This window comes from Agelaius phoeniceus, chromosome W, assembly GCF_051311805.1.
Source record: "Agelaius phoeniceus isolate bAgePho1 chromosome W, bAgePho1.hap1, whole genome shotgun sequence".
NCBI lineage: Eukaryota > Metazoa > Chordata > Aves > Passeriformes > Icteridae > Agelaius > Agelaius phoeniceus.
In genome coordinates this window covers 3,413,764-3,423,862 of record NC_135301.1, presented here as the reverse complement: position 1 = coordinate 3,423,862, position 10,099 = coordinate 3,413,764, and the positions used below count along the sequence as shown (strand labels likewise).

Sequence of the window (10,099 nt, the reverse complement as noted above, 5' to 3'; positions counted from 1 at the left end):
GGAGATGTGATTCTCGTGTCTCTGTTCTGCTGATCGAGGACCCTTTTGAGGGTTTGATGTGTCCTTTCCACAATGGATTGTCCTGTGGGGTTTACAGGTATGCCGCTCTTGTGTGCTATACCCCATTCATTGAAGAACTCCTTTAACTTTTGGGAGGTATAGGCAGGTCTATTATCTGTTTTAATCTCCTTTGGTACTCCCAGGGCGGCAAAGGTGAGGAGAAAGTGTTTTATTGTGTGCAGTGTATTTTCTCCTGGATGTGATGATGCAAATACTGCTCCCAAAAACATGTCGACCGATACATGCACATATTTTGACCTTCCAAAAGGTGCGAAGTGAGTTACATCTGTCTGCCACAGCTGGCAGCTATTCAGACCTCGGGGATTGACTCCCGTCCCCATAGATGGTATCTGATAGTTTTGACAGTTCAGCCATGTAGCAACAATAGCCTTTGCCTGATCCTTTGAGAGCTTAAACATTCTCAAAAGGGCAGGTATATTTTGATGAAAAAATGTGTGTGACAACTTTGCCTGGGCAAAGGTGTTAGGAACATTAGCAGTTTCTAGGGCCATTGCTAATGCATCCGCTTTCCTGTTACCTTCTGCAACAAAACCTGGGAGGTCCGTGTGTGACCTCACATGCATTTTATGTGGTAAGGTTGCTTTCTGTGGGAGATCAGGTGTATTAATTTAGAGAGCAGTTGGTACAACTTTGGATTGGAAGCCTCTTTGAGAAGAGCATGTTCTGCTCTCATAGCTATCCCAGCAACATAAGCTGAATCTGTGATCAGATTGAACGGTTCATTTTTAAACTTTTCAAAGGCTCTGACAACAGCTGCTAATTCTGCAATCTGTGGAGATCCCTCCACTATTTGTATGTCAGATTCCCAATTTTGTGTTTGGGGGTCTTTCCATGTATTCACTGACTTATGGGAAGACCCTGAGCCATCTGTAAAGAGGGTTAGAGCTTTGAGAGGTTTTCTACTTTGGATTCATTTTGGAATCAAATGGAAGGTTACATCAGGGTTTAAAAGTTTGTGTTTTGGGATCTTAACTGAAGTTTGGCCCATATAGCTATCTAGGGCAAACTGGAGGCTCTCATTGGTCTGGAGCAAATCCTCAAGGTCTGTGAGGGTTATTGGCAAGTATATGCATGCGAACTCACACCCTGAAAGAGAGCGGAGGCGAGTTCTAGCCTTTTTTATTAAATGTGCTATATCCTGGTAGGTGGTAAGTGTCCTTGTAGGCTGGCTGTTTGTAAAAATCCATTCCAGTATCAACAAGGGGTCTCAAAGCTGGGAGTCCCATTGGAAAATCAGTCCATAGAATCGAGGTGCTTTTCCCAGGATGATGAACTGGAAAGGCAGGCTGGGCTCGAAGCGATGGGCTTGGCGTGAAGATAGGGCTTCCTGGACTTTGGTGATGGCACCTCTGGCCTCTGGCGTGAGCGTGCAGGGAGAGTCCAGGTCTTTAGGCCCACGAAGAAGATTGAACAGGGGAGCAAGGTCCTCTGTTGTAATTCCTAGGAGTGGACATACCCAGTTGATGGATCCGCAGAGGCTGTGTAAGTCCCTCAGGGTTTTTGGGCCGTTGTTTATGGTGAGCTGCTGGGGTATGATGGTCCTTTCCCAGATCTGGACTCCAAGGTAAGTCCATGGCTTGGTGTACTGGATTTTATCCTCACGAATCTCCATTCCTGCCTTTTCTATGCTTTCAATAGTCTTTTGAACTGTTTTGTCCAAGTAAGCTTTGTCTGAAGCACACACCAGGATATCATCCATATAGTGGTGGATGATAGCATCTGGAAATGATTTCCAAACAGGAGACAGGATGTGAGCCACATACCACTGGCAAATAGTGGGACTGTTTTTTAGACCTTGAGGAAGATAACACCAATGATATCTTTTGAGCGGAGCCTCTTTGTTAAGAGAGGGAACGGAGAAAGCAAACCGTGGAGCATCCTCAGGGTGCAGAGGAATGCTGAAGAAACAGTCCTTAATGTCTATGATAGCAAGTGTCCAGTCTCTAGGCAGCATCGATGGGGAGGGCAGGCCATGCTGGAGGGGGCCCATGTCCTCGATGACCTCGTTGATTCTGCGAAGGTCGTGGAGGAGCCTCCACCTGTTTGTCCCAGGCTTTGGCAGAACAAAGACTGGAGAGTTCCAAGGGCTGTCAGACTCTACTATGTGGCCTTTTGCGAGCTGTTCTTCCACGAGGGTGTTTAGGGCACGCAGCTTGGCTTTAGAGAGGGGCCACTGCTCAATCCAGATTGGCTTGTGGCATTTCCAGGTGAGACAAGGTGTATCTGGCTGTGAGACAAGGTGTATCTGGCAGTGCACCCCGATTAGAAATCCTGAGTGGGAATACGTAGGGAAGCTCCCCACTGGGATAGAACGTCTCTGCCCCAAAGGGTGATGGGGGCCCTTACCATGAATGGGCAAATGGTTACCAGCTTGCCTTCAGGCCCTTCGACGAGGATGTTGTTCTTGCTTCTCATGGATACTGTAGCTCTGCCAATCCTTGAAATCATGCCTGCAACAGGTTGTAGATCCCAGTGTGCTGGCCATTCTGAGCGGGCGATGATGGTCACATCAGCACCGGTGTCCAGAATCCCTGGTAGGTGGGTCTTCTTTCCTTTGCAGGAAGGCCGCACTCAATGGTAGGCTTGCTTGGTCCCACGACTTGTGCCCACATTGCTGTAGGGTTGAGAGGAATCTGTTCCCTGTGATTCTTTGGGAGTAAAAAGGCTTGTGCTATTGGAGTTCCCTTTGAAAGAAAAAATGGTGAGTCTATGCAGTATACCTGGACGAGAATCTCTTGTCCTGGGCGCACTGTCAGCACTTCTGGAACAACGAAGATCTCCTTTGGGCTATTAAGAGAGTCACCTATAATTAAAATGTCAGAAGGACCACCTTTTGGCCCATATTTGCCTGTGGGAACACGGTGAACATTCTCATTATTAAAGTCAATGGACAAAGCAGTTACCAATTGCCAGCAGGTTCCCATCTGGGTCGCCCCGTGTTTTGGATCCTCTTCTTGTGGTCTGGAACCTCCTGGGTTGGTGCGTGATTGGGTCTGGGTGGCCATTGATTTGATGTCCCAGCCCAGGGCTCAACTGGGCTGCGCAGGGAGTTTAACGGACGCTGCTGGTAGCGCTGCTGATTCTGGGGTCTTTGATAATTGTTATGGTGGTATCGGGGAGGTGACCTTTCTGGGCAGTCCTTTATGTAATGTCCAAGATCCCCACAGTGATAGCATTTAGCTTGGTCTTTAGAAGCTATTATTGCATATGCCCCAGAAACTCCTTCAGCAATACCCTTAGCAACTGCTTGGGCCACTGTATTTTCAGTGGACATGTGACGTGTACAGTATTCCAGCATTTGCTCTATGGTGGGGTCTGTATCCACGGGTAGAGACCTCAAAATGGCTTTGCATTTTTCATTTGAGTTACTCAAGGCAAGCTTACATGAGAGTTCCTTCCTTGCCTCTGTGCTCTCTATCTGTTTCTCCAGAGCATCTCTAAGTCTGTCCACAAATTTTATAAAACTTTCATCTATCCCTTGTTTAATAGTAGAAAAATGCATTGTTGGCATTGACTCATCATGCATGAGAAGTAAAGAGGTTTTTGCTGCAAGAGCGACGTCCTGCAGTGCCTCTTTATTCAAGGTTTCCAATTGGTCTGCTGGTTTCTCTGTCACCTTCACCAGCTAGTTGTTCTACCGTGAAATTTGTCTTAGCAGCATCTGCAGAATATGAATCTGATAATGCTTATAAGTGTTTTTTCCAATGCCTGTCCCATAACGTATATTCTGCTGGGGACAGGAGGCAGTGTGAAATATTTTTTATATCGTGGGGAAGTAAGACGTGCTGAGAACATGGCTTCTAAGAAATTTCTAAAAATATCTGAGCTTCTGCCATGTTCTTTGGCTATATTTCTTAATTGCACTAGTTCCTTATTTGAGTTTGCCTTCCATGTCTTTATAGTGGACTCCCCACCGTTTTGTCCTTGCTTATATTCTACGGGAAAAGCATTAATTTTCTGTGCCAGCTCCCAATCACCAGACTTAGTTGCCTCTATCTTAATAAGGGCCCATGGATCAGTATACATCGTATCAGTCACTGCAAGTGCACTGGTCCTCTGAGGAGGACTGAGGGGGGGTGCGATCTGCGTCCTATGCTTTTTTCGGCGTTTAGAAGCGGCGTTTTTCAAAGGTTTTGTTAGCTGTGGGGGGGCACATGGCATAACCTGGCCAGGGGGAGGCGCCACTGGAGCTGGGATGGCAGCACAGCACGCACAGGACCGGGTGAGGGGGGTAGCACCGTGGGGGGTCTCTGGGATCCGTTCGGGTGGCATTGAGTGTGGGTGGGGGGTTGGTGGGACGGGTGGTGGGGGCAGGGGGGCTGGGCGGGCTGGGGGTGTGGGCATGGGAGGAGTACGGGTGGGGAGGCAGTGGGACCGGTCTGGGGTGCCGCGGTTACGGGGTGGTGTGCTGGCATTGCGCATGTGTGAGGTTCCCCTGCTGTAGCAGGCACGGTGCGGGGGGGAAGAGGGGATACCGGCGGTCACGGCAGAGGCGGTAGCGGGGGTCGGGAAGCCGTCGGGACGGGCCTGACCGCTCAGAGCAGGGGTGGTGGGAGCGGGGGCGGAGGGAGGGGGAGCAGAGGGAGGGGGGGCGGGGGGCATTGCGACCGGGGGAGTCAGTCACCGCGGGGCTGGGGGGGGCGGGGGGGGGTGGGAGGGGCCGCGGCGGAGGGGGACAGAGCCGACGCAGGGGTGGAGGTGGCGGGAGGAGGGGCGGGATGGTCCGCTGCGGGGGGGAGGGCCGGCGCGGGGGAGGGGGCGGCAGAGGCCGGAAGAGGGACCCCCAGGACCGGAGGCGAGGAGGAAACCAAGCCGGAGGGAGGGGGGAAGTGTGCAGTTATAGATAAGTCCAGAAGCGGGGAGTTAGGCAGCGCAGATCCCGCAGGGGGGGGGGAGGTGGGGGGGGGGGGGGGGCTGTGGTGAGCAGCGTAGCCTCTGCCGTGGGGGGGGCAGAGGTGGGGAGAGCTTTAGGACCCAGGAGCTGATGTGAGGCATGCAAGCGACATTCCTTAGAGTCTTTATCAGTATCATTAGCATTTGAAGAGGAAGTGTCTGTTGCTAGCCTTAAGATTTTTTCTCTGTTACATTTTTCAATTGTTTTAGTTATTATATGAAATAGAGGCAAATAGTTGCAGAAAAATCCTGTTTTGTTTGTGAGATATATATGGTGTTGCCAATCTTATCCCAAAACGAATTTTCAGTGACAGCTTCCTTATTAGTTTCAGGGTATTGCGAAATAATCCATGTTACAAATTTTTTAAGGTTAGTTTTTGAGAGCTTGCCGGCGGAAAAGGAAAAGTTGTTAGATTTCTAAGATGGTTAAGTATATCTCTCTCTCGATTTTAGTTAGTTTTAAGGTACTAAGAGTTGTACCCATGTTAATTTTAGCCCTTCCAGCAGAAAAAAACGAGAAAAAAAAAAGAAAAAAAAAAGAAAAAAAAAATGTTTAGAGCCCAGAACTTATGCGCGCAATGTTAGCTAACTTATACTTACAGTTCTTGGGGTCCAGAATCTGTGGAAGGGGTCTGCTGACGTCAGTTCTCCTCTGAACTTTTTTTTCGTTCAGATGTAAATTTGAGGGTTGAACTGACCCTCCCGGGAAGAGTTTCTTCTAAAACAAAAAAGTCTCTTCACAGGAGTAGTGGCGTCTGGTGAGGCAGTACAGAATACCCCGGGGGGCTTCACTGCTCATCGATGAATATCGCCTCTGAGGGGGTTCATCATCATTGGGCGCCACTATAATAAACCCTCTGATTTGGCCTTATCATAAATCAGTGCAAGATAGCCCAGGAGCTCAGTCCCCAGGGGGACAGGGTGCCCAAAGCTAAGCTAGCTCAGTCCGATCGATCGCCGTGGGCCAACCCCCATAGCAAGCTTGGTGATTATCAGATCTTATAGTGATCACAAGCTCTTAGGATTTCAGCTCTTGCTTGCTAGGTAGGGGTGCCCTGGGCTGAGGTTGCAGCAGACGGCGGAGAGAGAAGGAGAGGCGCTGGCTGGTTCCACAGAGATGGCTTTATTGGGGAAGTCTGTGAAGGGTCCCAGCGACAGCTCTTCTTCTCCCAAATGGGCTACAGTATGCCCTTTTTATAGGGTTGGAGAGAATCCAAACTTAACCAATGGTAAGGGTTTAGGGGAATCCAGATTTGACCAATAGTAAGGGTTAAAGTAACAGCCTTATAGGGTTAGAGAGATAGGCTATGGGGCGGGGGTCAGGGAGACAGGAATTTCTTTTGCTTTCTCAGCATTCCTATTGTTCAGATTCTCCATGGGGCCTTAGCCAGGTCCATGGGATTTACTACAATCTCCTACACACAAGCTTTAAGATCTTAGGTTCTGAATCAGCTTGATCAGGAAACTTCAATTTACACTCGGGGCATATGCCCTGATGCCTATTAGAAAAGCAATACAAGCGTCTCTCACAAACTCCGCACTGCAATAGTACCCCACCAAGGGTGCCAGCCTCTCAATGCCCCAAAGGCTCTCAGGAATTGCCCACAGAGGCAGGCTATTCCATTTATCACAGGGAACTCTAAATCCTCTACGGCAGGTTGTTCCCAGTCCAGACTTTCTATAGTACCAGCTGAAGTCTGATAAAGCCCCTCTAAATGAACTCATTTGTCTCTTCTATCTATCCAATAATTCACAGGATTCACAAACTCCTAGGGGTCGAGTCCAAACCACTGGGGCAGAGGAACCCCTTGAGTTCATCTAGCCACGGTAAGAGTGTGCACAATCTACACAAATCACCACCTTTACACAATAAATGTCCTTACCCACACTTCTCCACTACCTGCTCCACTTCTCTGCCAGGCGCTCCCCACCCCCACAGCCTGCTTTATTCGGTGCTCCAGGCCTCACTCAGCCCCTTCAATCGCAGGTAGAAACCCCCCCGCAGTGTAGGTATACTCACTCGCTTGCTCTCTTTTGTACACCACTCACTTGCACAATTACAAACACATTAACATTAACCACACAATGCATTAACTATACAATGATACACTGTCCAGACACCACACACACACACACACGGGTTCACTCGACTCTCCCCCAGAATTGCTAGCGGTAGCTCTGTCGGACAGTGAACTCCTGTCTCTAGTCCAGTCGCTCTATCAACCAGTCTGCCTGCAGGCACAGGAATGAGGCTGAGCACTCAGACATCTCTGAGTGACTTATTCAGCCGTCCTATCTCTCTTTTCCCCCAGGGGTCACTCAATACATACCGTATCCTCCGCACACCAGCAGGTCCTTGTCTGTCTCCGCAAGAGGCAAGCCGAGACGAGCGGAGCTCCTCTGGGAAAATCCTGGGGCATGCCTCAGGAGGTCCATCTATGACTCTGCCCCTGTGAGGACAGAGAAGGTCTCTCCTGGCTGGCTCGCCAAAATGTGTTGTGGGAACAAACAAAAATTCCACAACTTTGTGAAAGTTGTAAAGCTGGTATGTTTATTACAGTGCTGGATGCATGTGGAGATTACTCTCTTTAAAAGACATGCGCACCTCTGGGAACTCCAGATCTTTTTTTATCCCCCTCTCAAATATATATGCATGCAATTTCACAATAGGTTCATACATATTCATTTTTACAAATTTCGCGTTACATTTGCTGCTAGTTCTTCTTTATCAGAAAGAATTCCTAGGTCAGGTTGACCTGCTCTCACAGCAGTCTCTGTCTCTCTGTCTCTCCCCCCCCCCCACGCCCTTATCTCTGTCCTTCACTGAAGCAGTTTCTCTGAGCCTAGGCTTTTTACGAGAACAGGCAGTCAGACTAAACAGCTATGTTCTCAAACTACAGAATAAACTCAAATATGTACATTTCACCTAAATCAAAATGGATTTCTACTTTGGAAAATTTCCACTCAGTCTCAAATGTTTGATCTTTGTGTACTTTTGTCTTTGTTTAAGACAATTATACAGGGTGGAGACTCTAAAATTACTTATCTCCCTTATTAGTTTTAACAAGTCCCCTTTCACCAAAAAGGAGAGATGAATGTGAGAAAAGATATGTGAAAAAACAACAGTTTATTAAAAAGGAAAACAGCAACAACCAAGATAACAGCAATAATCACTAGATACAAAGGTGCTGTGGTCTCCCTGGGAACAAAGAAAACAAGATGGTGGATAAGTCCCTCCTCCCAAGATGGTGGCCACCACAGCAGCCAGCGTGGATCAGAGGACAAAGACAAGATGATGGAGAAGCCTCCAGTTCCACCTTCCCCCGGAACAAAAAAAAAAAAAAAAATCGGGAAGGCAGGGTATTATGAAGCAATTCTGGTGGCAGATGGGGGGGTGCTGGTGTTGCGTGGGGCAGCTCCGGACTTGCGGTGTCAGTTTTCCTCCTCCTTCTCTGCAACAGCACTGGTGTGTGTGTGAGGTCAGTGCTGCCACTTTGCTGCCTCTTCCTGCTACCTTCTGGACTCGGTGTCGGCACCACTGTCTCAGGTCACTGCCCCATTGTGGGGCAGAAGGGGGGGTAAATGGCCTATCTCATTGGGCACTGAAGAAAAACAGCCCCAACCCTACCGGTCCTGGCTGCAGTTACAGAGTTGTCATTTCAATGCCACACCTTGTCCTGCAGAAGCATCCTAGAAGACTCAAATGGGACTTGCAGGTCATACAGTGCCATTATCTGCTGATCCCTTCACTCAAGCAAGCCAGAAAAAATGGACCCCCTTCCAGTTGTGGTCACAATTTTTTCCCTGCTGAAACCATGCCCATAGCTGTGGCGCTAAGAGTATTTGAATAGACGGTGCTGAAAACTCTACATCCTTGTCTTTGTACCCAAGACAACTTTCAAGCCTAATCAACCAGAAGGGAGATTTAATCCATTAAACAGAGATCAGCAAACAAGCTGTAAGTGATGTCCAGGTGTTAGGAAAAAAAAATCACTTGGTAGAATTTCCTTGTTAAGGTTTAGGGCTAGACATGCTTCAGTGAACTCAGACCTCAGGGGAGGTTAACAAAGCTTTGACTGTATAGAAGTGGTACCTCTAGAAGAACACTCAGGGGACTCCCACCACCGAGAAGTCCAGAAGAAGGGCCGGCAGGACACCACAGAAACCCATGTGGTGGTGACTATCTTTCTACTTAATCTGCCTCTCTCTCCTTGTCTTGCTCTCTCTCTCTCCCTCTCTCCCCCACTTTGTCTCTCTGCTTCACATTTACTGTTGAATAAAATACATACTATTGACTTTTGCATATGATCTCATTTGCATCTTAATTTGGGCAGAGGCATCTTTTAATAATCAGAGCCTATCATTATTCCAGTGGATCTTAACATTAAATTGGTGTCAGAAGTGGGATTACCAAAAGAAAAGAAAGACTGAGCAAGCAGAGTAATTAACATGAGAAGTTAGAGAACCATTAACCAGTAGAAGATAGGATACTAATTATAAAGAGAACTATGTAACTTGTAGCCAATGAACACTAATCCCTTCGTTTGCTAAAATGTATAAATAGAAAAAAGTCTTGATAGTTGGGGTTCTTGATTTGCAGAATATCATGGAGCACCCAGGCTTGTGCAACTCTGAAATAAATAATCAGTGTAATTATTGGCTTGTTGCACACCAGGTAATGAATCCAATTTTAATGGACAACACTACTGGAAGCAAGTTGTTTGTTTCACCTAGTTCATACAACTGCTTTTATTGCTGCTAAACCACAAAAATTGAATCACCCATAAATCATGAGTAATTGTGTCTAACCAAAACCATTCATAAAGGATCAGCTATGAATTGCTGAGATTTGGAAATAACAGTTGAGACCTGGTCTAAGAATTCTTATACCTCTCAGCATGCCTTAAGAGCTAATTTCTCTACTTCTGTTCACTTCTATAAACACTTCCTGCCTTATCAGTTCTTTGTAGACCCTAGTGACCTTGAATCCCAAATGCTGCTAAACCCAAAAATTAATACTTAAATGTGTGGCAGAGATGTCATAGTTATGTTTACATTTGTTTTCTGAAAGAATCAAAAGTATCCCAGCAACACACAGTAAATCTACCTGTTAACATGGCAACTT

At 47.4% G+C, this 10,099-nt stretch overlaps 1 long non-coding RNA gene across 1 annotated transcript; it reads left to right on the top strand.

Moving 5' to 3' along the window:
- The first annotated feature begins 5,986 nt into the window (after window positions 1-5,986).
- On the top strand, window positions 5,987-9,277 carry LOC129133664 (uncharacterized). The gene is made up of 3 exons (XR_008536036.2): window positions 5,987-6,801; window positions 7,287-7,519; window positions 8,033-9,277. It is a non-coding gene; the product is annotated as an uncharacterized LOC129133664 (long non-coding RNA).
- The last annotated feature ends 822 nt before the right edge of the window (window positions 9,278-10,099 follow it).